We start from the raw sequence: 12,450 nt of genomic DNA on the forward strand, positions 1-12,450 counted from the left end.
AAAAGGAGGTCTAGCGGTTGAGTTACCTTCACTAGTGTTGTTGTTGTTAAAGCTTGTGCTTGCCATGATCTTTTCCCTTAAACGGTTAAGTCTTTCAAAGGGTTAAGCTCTGATGCCACTTGTAGAACCTATGCACAATTACTCAAGAGGGGGGGTGAATTGAGTATTGCAACAACAATGAATCTTTTTGCGAAAGTTAAAGACAATATACAAAAGTGTTATTGTACTAGTATTTTTCCAAGAGCTTAACTCAATTGCTAAGCATTTATAAGGAGCTTTTACTTTCCAATAGACACCAACTCAAATAAATTGATCAAGCTTTTCACCAATCGGACTTAAGCTATTTCTTAAGTACTTACGAAGCTACTTTTCAATCACAATTTATTTGCTCAAAGGTAAAAGACAATAATATAGAAGAGATGAGTTTGGAGAGATGCAAACGCTATTTAGAGTGGTTCGGCACAATCCTTGTCCTACGTCCACTTTCTTTCTCAATCGCTATTGAGAAGTTCCACTATTGCCAAGCTTCAAGGTGCTCGCGCAAAACCTTTTACAATCCGAGTCCTTAGTTTCTAACACCTCACGGTATATGATCACCACTCGTATACTAACCCACTCCACTTAGAGACTCCTTCTCTAAGATTTGCCTTGAGTACTTAGTATACTTCTTTGGTATCCTCACCGACTATAGTGTTTATAACTCTTGACTCAACCTTGGAGATCACACTCCAATTTACAAAGTGTTACAAGAAAACAATTCTCAAAGAATTGTTGAGATGAAATGAGTACTCTCTAGAAGAGTGTATGATTACAAGTTTAGCACTATTGAACCAATTGATATTGCTCTCTCAAATTGTGTATTATAACACCTTAAAAATGTGTAGAATGAAAGAATATGAACAAGATAGTTTGCAAATACTCACATGTGTGAAATAAGGCTTTAATCCATCTATTTATAGACTTCCCAAACCTTAGAAACGTTGGGGAGTTAATGGGATGGAGCCGTTTTGTTAAAACTAGCCGTTTTTTATATTTTTGAATCATTTGCATCGATGCATAACACTTTACATCGATGCAAATGTGTCTTTGAAGCTGAAATTTGAATTTTCAGCTAGGTTGCATCGATGCAAACATCTTTGCATCGATGCAACAAGTCGTTGCATGCTTTGCATCGATGCAAGATGTGTGTGCATCGATGCAAACCTTAAAGAATGGCTTAAAATCACTTCAAACTACTTAGGATTGATCTCAAACTTGTTAGAGTCAATTCCTATGCTTTTGTACCTTTGAAAACAAGTTTTTAAACCATTTGGCTAGCATCGAATTGCAAGATGTGCATCAAAACATTTTGTGAGTGTGTGTTGAGAGATTTAGCAATTGGTTCTTAACAAGAAGTTACCTAAGTCCTAAGACACTATACTTGTCTTCAAATGTTGTGGACTTGAGTTTCTTGTTGTTGTTGTGTTGCTTTCAACTCTTCATTCCTCAATGTTGAATGTTAGTTGATCTTTCAATATGCTTGTTCATTCAAGTTGTTTGTTGGTTTGTCTTTCATGTCGTTTGTTGGTTTGTCATTCATCAAAACCTATGAATACAAACTTCGCATACAAGCAACATGATTTACAGAAAGGTTCATCTCCAAAGCCCATCAAGACCACTTCTATGATGTTGTGGCCAAGAAGAAGGTGATCCCTGAGGTCCCTTTTAAACTCAAAAGAAATGAGTATCCGGAGATCCGACATGAAATTCAAAGAAGAGGTTGGAAAGTTCTAACAAATCCCATCCAACAAGTCGGCATCCTAATGGTTCAAGAGTTCTATGCCAATGCATGGATCACCAAGAACCATGATCAAAGTAAGAACCCGGATCCAAAGAACTATGTTACAATGGTTCGGGGGAAATACTTGGATTTTAGTCCGGAAAATATGAGGTTGGCGTTCAACTTGCCATACATGGAAGAGAACGCACGCCCCTACACAAGGAGAGTCAACTTTGATCAAAGGTTGGACCAAGTCCTTATGGACATATGTGTAGAAGGAGCTCAATGGAAGATTGACTCCAAAGGCAAGCCGGTTCAACTAAGAAGATTGGACCTCAAGCCTATAGCTAGAGGATGGTTGGAGTTTATTCAATGCTCAATCATTCCCACTAGCAACCGGTCTGAAGTTACTATAGACCGGGCCATCATGATCCATAGCATCATGATTGGAGAAGAGGTGGAAGTTCATGAGATTATACCTCAAGAACTCTACAAGGTGGCTGACAAGTCCTCCACCATGGCAAGGTTAGCCTTTCCTCACCTCATTTGCCACCTATGCAATTCAGCTGGGATTGACATAGAGGGAGATATCCTCATCAAAGAGGACAAGCCCATCACTAAGAAAAAGATGGAGCAAGCAAGAGAGCCCAGTCATGGAGCTCAAGAGGCGCAAGAAGCTCATCACCATGAGATTCCGGAAATGCCTCAAATGCACTTTCCTCCACAAAACTATTGGGAGCACATCAACACCTCCCTAGAAGAATTGAGTTCCAATATGGGAAAACTAAGGGTGGAACATCAAGAGCACTCCATCATGCTGCATGAAATAAGAGAAGATCAAAAAGCAATGAGGGAGGAGCAACAAAGACAAGGAAGAGACATAGAAGAGCTCAAGGACATCATTGGTTCCTCAAGAAGGAAACGCCACCATCACTAAGGTGGATTCATTCCTTGTTCTTCTTCCTTCTGTTTTTCGTTTTCTATGTTATGTGCTTATCTATGTTTGTGTCTTCATTACATGATCATTAGTAGTTAGTAACTTTGTCTTAAAGATATAAATGTCCTATGAATCCATCACCTCTCCTAAATGAAAAATGTTTTAATTCAAAAGAACAAGAAGTACATGAGTTTCGAATTTATCCTTGAACTTAGCTTAATTATATTGATGTGGTGACAATGCTTCTTGTTTTCTGAATGTATGCTTGAACAGTGCATATGTCTTTTGAAGTTGTTGTTTAAGAATGTTAAATATGTTGGCTCTTGAAAGAATGATGACTAGGAGACATGTTATTTGATAATCTGAAAAATCATAAAAATGATTCTTGAAGCAAGAAAAAGCAGCAAAGAATAAAGCTTGCAGAAAAAAAAAAAGTAGGCGAAAAAAAAAAAGAAAGAAAAAGAAAAAGCAAGCAGAAAAAGCCAATAACCCTTAAAACCAAAAGGCAAGGGCAATTAAAAAGGATCCCAAGGTTTTAAGCATCAGTGGATAGGAGGGCCTAAAGGAATAAAATCCTGGTCTAAGCGGCTAAACCAAGCTGTCCCTAACCATGTGCTTGTGGCGTGTAGGTGTCAAGTGAAAACTTGAGACTGAGCGGTTAAAGTCAAGGTCCAAAGCAAAAAAAACAAAGAGTGTGCTTAAGAACCCTGGACACCTCTAATTGAGGACTTTAGCAAAGCTGAGTCACAATCTGAAAAGGTTCACCCAATTATGTGTCTGTGGCATTTATGTATCCGGTGGTAATACTGGAAAACAAAGTGCTTAGGGCCACGGCCAAGACTCATAAAGAAGCTGTGTTCAAGAATCATCATACTGAACTAGGAGAAGTCAATAACACTGTTCAAAATCTGAAGTTCCTATAGAGGCCAATCATTCTAAACCTCAATGGATAAAGTGAGATGCCAAAACTATTCAAGAGGCAAAAAGCTATAAGTCCCGCTCATTTGATTGAAGCTATGTTTCATTGATAGTTTGGAATTTATAGTATATTCTCTTCTTTTTATCCTATTTGATTTTCAGTTGCTTGGGGACAAGCAACAATTTAAGTTTGGTGTTGTGATGAGCGGATAATTTATACGCTTTTTGGCATTGTTTTTAGTATGTTTTTAGTAGGATCTAGTTACTTTTAGGGATGTTTTCATTAGTTTTTATGTTAAATTCACATTTCTGGACTTTACTATGAGTTTGTGTGTTTTTCTGTGATTTCAGGTATTTTCTGGCTGAAATTGAGGGACTTGAGCAGAAATCAGATTCAGAGGTTGAAAAAGGACTGCTGATGCTGTTGGATTCTGACCTCCTTACACTCAAAGTGGATTTTCTGGAGCTACAGAACTAGAAATGGCGCGCTTCCAATTGCGTTGGAAAGTAGACATCCAGGGCTTTCCAGAAATATATAATACTCCATACTTTGGCCAAGAATTGACGACGTAAACTGGCGTTCAACGCCAGCCTTCTGCCCAAATCTGGCGTCTAGCGCCAGAAAAGGATCCAGAACCAGAGTTGAACGCCCAAACTGGCACAGAAACTGGCGTTCAACTCCACAAATGGCCTCTGCACGTGCTACACTTAAGCTCAGCCCAAACACACACCAAGTGGGCCCCGGAAGTGGATTTATGCATCAATTACTTACTCATGTAAACCCTAGTGACTAGTTTATTATAAATAGGACCTCTTACTATTGTATTAGGCATCCTGGATTGTATTTGGATCCTGTGATCACGTTTTAGGGGGCTGGCCATCTCGGCCATGCCTGGACCTTCACTTATGTATTTTTAACGGTAGAGTTTCTACACTCCATAGATTAAGGTGTGGAGCTCTGCTGTTCCTCAAAGATTAATGCAAAGTACTACTGTTTTCTATTCAATTCTTCTTATTTTGCTTCTAAGATATCCATTCGCACCCAAGAACGTGATGAAGGTGATGATTATGTGTGACGCTCATCATCCTTCTCCCTTATGAACGCGTGCCTGACAAACACTTCTGTTCTACATGAATTAAGCTAGAATGAGTATCTCTTAGATCTCCTAACCGGAATCTTCGTGGCGTAAGCTAGAATGATGGCGGCATTCAAGAGAATCCGGAAGGTCTAAACCTTGTCTGTGGTATTCTGAGTAGGATTCAATGATTGAATGACTGTGACGAGCTTCAAACTCGCGAGTGCTGGGCGTTAGTGACAGACGCAAAAGGAGGGTGAATCCTATTCCAGCATGATCGGGAACCGACAGATGAATAGCCGTGCCGTGACAGGGTGCGTGAGCATATTATTCACTGAGAGGAGGGGATGTAGCCACTGACAACGGTGATGCCCTTGCATAAAGCCAGCCATGGAAAGGAGTAAGACTGATTGGATGAAGATAGCAGGAAAGCAGAGGTTCAGAGGAACGAAAAGCATCTCCATTCGCTTATCTGAAACTCCCACCAATGATTTACATAAGTATCTCTATCCCTATTTTATTATTCATTATTCGAAAACCATATCACTGTTTTATATCTGCCTGACTGAGATTTACAAGGTGACCATAGCTTGCTTCATACCAACAATCTCCGTGGGATTCGACCCTTACTCACGTAAGGTATTACTTGGACGACCCAGTGCACTTGCTGGTTAGTTGTATCGAAGTTGTGACAATTATGAATTAAGATCAAAGCACCAAGCTTTGGAGCCATTACCAGGATTTGTTTGAGCCTGGACATCACAATTTCGTGCACCAAGTTTTTGGCGCCGTTGCCGGGGATTGTTTGAGTTTGGACAACTGACGGTTCATCTTGTTGCTTAGATTAGGTAATTTTCTTTTTGTTTTGTTTTCAAAAATCTTTCAAAAATATTTTCAAAATTCTCTTTTGTTTTCGAAAAATATAAAAATGTTTTCAAAAATTTTATTCAAAATTTTTAAGAATGAATTCTAGTGTTTCATGATGATTTGTTGAAGCCTGGCTGGCTGTAAGCCATGTCTAATTTTTGGACTGGGGTTTCAACTTACCATCACAAAAGAAGAGATTCTCACATACTTAGTTATTCTATACTTGAAAAGTATCCATATCTGCTGAAGCTTGGCTGGCCATTGGCCATGTCTAGTGTTTTGGACTGGAGCTTTCTTTGAAAGCTTGGCTGGCTAGTGAGCCATGTCTAATTCCTGGACTGAAGCTTTAGACTAACATGGCAAGATTCCTGGAATTCATATTAAAAATTTTGGAATCCTTATTTTTTCTTTTTTTTATATATAATTTTCGAAAAAAATCCAAAAAATTAGAAAATCATAAAAATCAAAAATATTTTTGTGTTTCTTGTTTGAGTCTTGAGTCACATTATAAGTTTGGTGTCACTTGCATATGCATCTTGCATTTTTCGAAAATTTCATGCATTCATTGTGTTCTTCATGATCTTCAAGTTGTTCTTGGTAAGTCTTCTTGTTTGATCTTGATGATTTTTTGTTTTGTGTCTTTTCATGTTTATCATATGCATTCTTGAATTCTTAGTGTCTAAGCATTAAAGAATTCTAAGTTTGGTGTCTTGCATGTTTTCTTTGCATTAAAAATTTTTCAAAAATATGTTCTTGATGTTCATCATGTTCTTCATAGTGTTCTTGGTGTTCATCTTGACATTCATAGCATTCTTGCATGCATTCATTGTTTAGATCTAAAAATTTCATACATTGCATAATTTTCATGTTTTTCAAAAAAATTCAAAAATAAAAAAATATCTTTCCCTTTTTCTCTCATCAAATTCGAAAATTTGGATTAACTTTTTCAAAATTTTTAAAAATCAAGTTGTTGCGAATGAGTCAAATCAAATTTTCAATTTGAAAATCTTATTTTTTTCAAAATCTTTTTTAAAAATCAAATCTTTTTCAAAATTCTTAGTTATTTTCGAAAATTCCAAAAATCTTTTTCAAAAATCTTTTTCTTATATTTCCATCAAATTTTCGAAAATAACATAAACAATTAATGTTTTGATTCAAAAATTTGAAGTTTGTTACTTGCTTGTTAAGAAAGATTCAAACTTTAAGTTCTAGAATCATATCTTGTGATTTCTTGTGAATCAAGTCATTAGTTGAGATTTTAAAAATCAAATCTTTTTCAAAACTAATTTCTATCATATCTTTTCAAAAATATCTTCTTATCTTATCTTTTTCAAAAAATATCTTTTCAAAATATCTTTTCTAACTTCCTAACTTCTTATCTTTTCAAAATTGGTTTTCAAAATTTGTTTCAACTAACTAACTAACTTTTTGTTTGTTTCTTAACTTTTTCAAAACCACCTAACTAACTCTCTCTCTCTAATTTTCGAAAATATCTACCTCTTTTTCAAAAATTTCTTTTTAATTAACTAATTATTTTTATTTTTTATTTTTGATTTCAAAAATTTTCGAAAAAAAATACTAACATTTTTCAAAAACCATTTTCGAAAATCACTAACTCTTTTTCAAAAATATTTTCGAAAATTCTCCCTCTCCCATCTTATTCTATTTATTCATTCATATCCTAACATCTCATCTCACATCTCTTCCATTCGTACAGTTGCATTTCTTCCTTTACATCACATTCTTTGTCTCCCCCTTCTCTTCCACTCACAAAGGGATCCCTATACTGTGGTATAAAGGATCTCTATTATTATTATCATTTTTCTGGCCATTCTTCCTTGTCATATGAGCAGGAGCAAGGATAAGAACATTCTTGTGGAAGCAGATCCAGAACCTAAAAGGACTCTGAAGAGAAAATTAAGAGAAGCTAAAATACAACAATCCAGAGATAACCTTTCAGAAATTTTCGAACAGGCAGAGGAGATGGCAGCTGAAAATAATAATAATGCAAGGAAGATGCTTGGTGACTTTACTGCACCTAATTCCAATTTACATGGAAGAAGCATCTCCATTCCTGCCATTGGAGCAAACAACTTTGAGCTGAAACCTCAATTAGTTTCTCTGATGCAGCAGAACTGCAAGTTTCATGGACTTCCATCTGAAGATCCTTTTCAGTTCTTAACTGAATTCTTGCAGATATGTGATACTATTAAGACTAATGGAGTAGATCCTGAAGTCTACAGGCTCATGCTTTTCCCTTTTGCTGTAAGAGACAGAGCCAGATTATGGTTGGATTCTCAACCTAAAGACAGCCTGAACTCTTGGGATAAGCTGGTCACGGCTTTCTTAGCCAAGTACTTTCCTCCTCAAAAGCTGAGCAAGCTTAGAGCTGATGTTCAAACCTTCAGACAGAAAGAAGGTGAATCTCTCTATGAAGCTTGGGAAAGATACAAACAGTTGACCAAAAAGTGTCCCTCTGACATGCTTTCAGAATGGACCATCCTGGATATATTCTATGATGGTTTATCTGAGCTATCAAAGATGTCACTGGACACCTCTGCAGGTGGATCCATTCACCTAAAGAAAACGCCTGCAGAAGCTCAAGAACTCATTGACATGGTTGCTAATAACCAGTTCATGTACACCTCTGAAAGGAATCCTGTGAGTAATGGGACGCCTATGAAGAGGGGAGTTCTTGAAGTTGATACTCTGAATGCCATATTGGCTCAGAATAAAATATTGACTCAGCAAGTCAATATGATCTCTCAGAGTCTGAATGGAATGCAAGCTGCATCCAACAGTACTCAAGAGGCATCTTCTGAAGAAGAAGCCTATGATCCTGAGAACCCTGCAATAGCAGAGGTAAATTACTTAGGTGAACCTTATGGAAACACCTATAACTCAACATGGAGAAATCATCCAAATTTCTCATGGAAGGATCAAAAGCCCCAACAAGGCTTTAATAATGGTGGAAGAAACAGGTTTAGCAATAGCAAGCCTTTTCCATCATCAACTCAGCAACAGACAGAGAACTCTGGACAAAACGCTTCTAATTTAGCAAATCTAGTCTCTGATCTATCTAAGGCCACTGTAAGTTTCATGAATGAAACAAGGTCTTCCATTAGAAATTTGGAAGCACAAGTGGGCCAGCTGAGTAAAAGGATCATTGAAATCCCTCCTAGTACTCTCCCAAGCAATACAGAAGAGAACCCAAAAGGAGAGTGCAAGGCCATTGACATAAGTGCCATGGCCGAACCTGTGAGGAAAGGAGAGGACGTGAATCCCAAGGAGGAAGACCTCCTGGGATGTCCAGTGATCAATAAGGAGCTTCCCTCTGGGGAATCAAAGGACTCTGAGGCTCATCTAGAGACCATAGAGATTCCATTGAACCTCCTTATGCCCTTCATGAGCTCTGATGAGTATTCCTCTTCTGAAGAGAATGAGGATGTCACTGAAGAGCAAACTGCCAAGTTTCTTGGTGCAATCATGAAGCTAAATGCCAAATTATTTGGCATTGATGCTTGGGAAGTTGAACCTCCCTTGTTCATCAATGAACTAAGTGATCTGGATCAACTGACATTGCCTCAGAAGAGACAGGATCCTGGAAAGATCATAATCCCTTGTACCATAGGCACCATGATCTTTAAGGCTCTGTGTGACCTTGATTCAGGGATAAACCTCATGCCCCTCTCTGTAATAGAGAAACTGGGAATCTATGGGGTGCAAGCTGCAAAAATCTCACTGGAGATGGCAGACAGCTCAAGAAAACAGGCTTATGGACAAGTAGAAGATGTATTAGTAAAGGTTGAGGGCCTTTACATCCCTGCTGATTTCATAGTCCTGGATACTGGAAAGGAAGAGGATGAATCCATCATCCTAGGAAGACCTTTCCTAGCCACAGCAAGAGCTGTGATTGATGTTGACAGAGGTGAAATAGTCCTTCAATGGAATGAGGACTCCCTTGTGTTTAAAACTCAAGGATCTCCCTCTGCAACCATGAAGAGGAAGCATGAAAAGCTTCTCTCAAAGCAGAGTCAACCAGAGCCCCCACAATCAAACTCTAAGTTTGGTGTTGGGAGGCCACAACCAAACTCTAAGTTTGGTGTTGGAGAGTCTCAACAAAGCTCTGCACATCTGTGAGGCTCCATGAGAGCCCACTGTCAAGCTATTGACATTAAAGAAGCGCTTGTTGGGAGGCAACCCAATGTTTATCTAATTCTTATTTTTCATGTTTTCTTAGGTTAATGATCATGTGGAGTCACAAAATAAATAGAAAAATCGGAAACGGAATCAAAAACAGCAGAAGAAAAATCACACCCTGGAGGAGCATATGCCTGGCGTTCAAACGCCAGAACAGATCATGGTTCTGGCACTGAACGCCCAAATGGGCAGCTTCTGGACGCTGAATGCCAGAACAGGCATGGTTCTGGCATTCAACGCCAGAAATGGCACACATATGGGCGTTGAACGCCCAAAATGGCCACCAACCTGGCGCTGAACGCCCAGAGTTGGGTACAAAGGCATTTTTACATGCCTAATGGGTGCAGGGATGTAAATCCTTGAACACCTCAGGATCTGTGGACCCCACAGGATCCACTCAGGATCTGTGGACCCCACAGGATCCACTCAGGATCTGTGGACCCCACAGGATCCACTCAGGATCTGTGGACCCCACAGGATCCATTCAGGATCTGTGGACCCCACAGGATCCACTCAGGATTTGTGGACCCCACAGGATCCACTCAGGATCTGTGGACCCTACAGGATCCCCACCTACCTCCACTCACTTCTTCTCACCACTCTCTTTCACACAACCCCATAAACACTCTTCCCTAAAAACCCCTCACCAATCACATCAATCTCTCTTCCCCACTAAACCTTCACCACTCACATCCACCCACTCTTCCCAATAAACCTACCTCATAAACTCCACCTAACTTCAAAATTCAAAACCAATTTCCCACCCAAACCCACCCATATGGCCGAAACCCCCCCTTCCCTTCCCTATATAAAGCCCCCCATTCTTCATAAAATTCACACAACACAACCCCTCTATACCCTTCTTGGCCGAACCACATCACCCTCTCCCTCTCCTCCATTTCTTCTTCTTCTTCATCTATCCTTTTGTTTATTGCTCGAGGGCGAGCAATATTCTAAGTTTGGTGTGGTAAATAGCTTTTTTGTTTTTCCATTACCATTGATGGCATCTAAGACCGGAGAATCCTCTAGAAGAGGGAAAGGGAAGATAAAAGCTTCCACATCCGAGTCATGGGAGATGGAAAGTGTAGAACCTATGCACAATTACTCAAGAGGGGGGGTGAATTGAGTATTGCAACAACAATGAATCTTTTTGCGAAAGTTAAAGACAATATACAAAAGTGTTATTGTACTAGTATTTTTCCAAGAGCTTAACTCAATTGCTAAGCATTTATAAGGAGCTTTTACTTTCCAATAGACACCAACTCAAATAAATTGATCAAGCTTTTCACCAATCGGACTTAAGCTATTTCTTAAGTACTTACGAAGCTACTTTTCAATCACAATTTATTTGCTCAAAGGTAAAAGACAATAATATAGAAGAGATGAGTTTGGAGAGATGCAAACGCTATTTAGAGTGGTTCGGCACAATCCTTGTCCTACGTCCACTTTCTTTCTCAATCGCTATTGAGAAGTTCCACTATTGCCAAGCTTCAAGGTGCTCGCGCAAAACCTTTTACAATCCGAGTCCTTAGTTTCTAACACCTCACGGTATATGATCACCACTCGTATACTAACCCACTCCACTTAGAGACTCCTTCTCTAAGATTTGCCTTGAGTACTTAGTATACTTCTTTGGTATCCTCACCGACTATAGTGTTTATAACTCTTGACTCAACCTTGGAGATCACACTCCAATTTACAAAGTGTTACAAGAAAACAATTCTCAAAGAATTGTTGAGATGAAATGAATACTCTCTAGAAGAGTGTATGATTACAAGTTTAGCACTATTGAACCAATTGATATTGCTCTCTCAAATTGTGTATTATAACACCTTAAAAATGTGTAGAATGAAAGAATATGAACAAGATAGTTTGCAAATACTCACATGTGTGAAATAAGGCTTTAATCCATCTATTTATAGACTTCCCAAACCTTAGAAACGTTGGGGAGTTAATGGGATGGAGCCGTTTTGTTAAAACTAGCCGTTTTTTATATTTTTGAATCATTTGCATCGATGCATAACACTTTGCATCGATGCAAATGTGTCTTTGAAGCTGAAATTTGAATTTTCAGCTAGGTTGCATCGATGCAAACATCTTTGCATCGATGCAACAAGTCGTTGCATGCTTTGCATCGATGCAAGATGAGTGTGCATCGATGCAAACCTTAAAGAATGGCTTAAAATCACTTCAAACTACTTAGGATTGATCTCAAACTTGTTAGAGTCAATTCCTATGCTTTTGTACCTTTGAAAACAAGTTTTTAAACCATTTGGCTAGCATCGAATTGCAAGATGTGCATCAAAACATTTTGTGAGTGTGTGTTGAGAGATTTAGCAATTGGTTCTTAACAAGAAGTTACCTAAGTCCTAAGACACTATACTTGTCTTCAAATGTTGTGGACTTGAGTTTCTTGTTGTTGTTGTGTTGCTTTCAACTCTTCATTCCTCAATGTTGAATGTTGGTTGATCTTTCAATATGCTTGTTCATTCAAGTTGTTTGTTGGTTTGTCTTTCATGTCGTTTGTTGGTTTGTCATTCATCAAAACCTATGAATACAAACTTCGCATACAAGCAACATGATTTACAATTTCCCCCTTTTTGATAATGACAAACCAATTTTGAGGATATGCATTTATAAATGATTTTGAAAGCAACAATAATGCACTTTGTTTTATAGAAAGCTTTGGAGAA

Source organism: Arachis hypogaea, chromosome 11 (assembly GCF_003086295.3).
Source record: "Arachis hypogaea cultivar Tifrunner chromosome 11, arahy.Tifrunner.gnm2.J5K5, whole genome shotgun sequence".
Taxonomy (NCBI): Eukaryota; Viridiplantae; Streptophyta; class Magnoliopsida; order Fabales; family Fabaceae; genus Arachis; species Arachis hypogaea.